This window comes from Rhagoletis zephyria, unplaced genomic scaffold, assembly GCF_001687245.7.
Source record: "Rhagoletis zephyria isolate East Lansing unplaced genomic scaffold, Rhagoletis_zephyria_1.1 Rzeph_scaffold_00786, whole genome shotgun sequence".
In the NCBI taxonomy this organism is placed as follows: domain Eukaryota; kingdom Metazoa; phylum Arthropoda; class Insecta; order Diptera; family Tephritidae; genus Rhagoletis; species Rhagoletis zephyria.
Window position 1 is genome coordinate 142536 of NW_016157870.1, and position 501 is coordinate 143036.

Here is a 501-nt window from a genome sequence, read left to right on the forward strand (position 1 = left end):
ATAAATGGCGAGAGAAATATTGTTATGCGCTTTATAAGTATACATGGACTTCAATATAACTAATTAGCGCTATTTTTGCTATTCAAAGTGATCTTAAAAATATTTGTACTGAAATATGTACTTTATGAGTTAAATGGAAACTATCTTATATGTAAAAATATATTCCGACTTACTTCAAATAAATGATGTTAAATGTTTTATATATGGATCTAATTTTAATAATAATATTTAGTACTTTCATCTACATTGCTTTTATTGTAAGTTTTCACGAGTAGTTGCAGTTTTCTGCAATTGTCTCTGGCCGACTATACATGCTAAAGCTAAATAATTTCACAATTTCTACCCTATTAAACGTTTATATTTTAATAAAATGTGATCAGTTACTTAAGAGTATATAATTTTCGATCAAACTATAACGCTGAATGCTTGAGAAACAATTATTTAAATCAAATGATCAATAGTGAACGCACTCGGGGCGAATTTTGGAACACGGAGCGAATT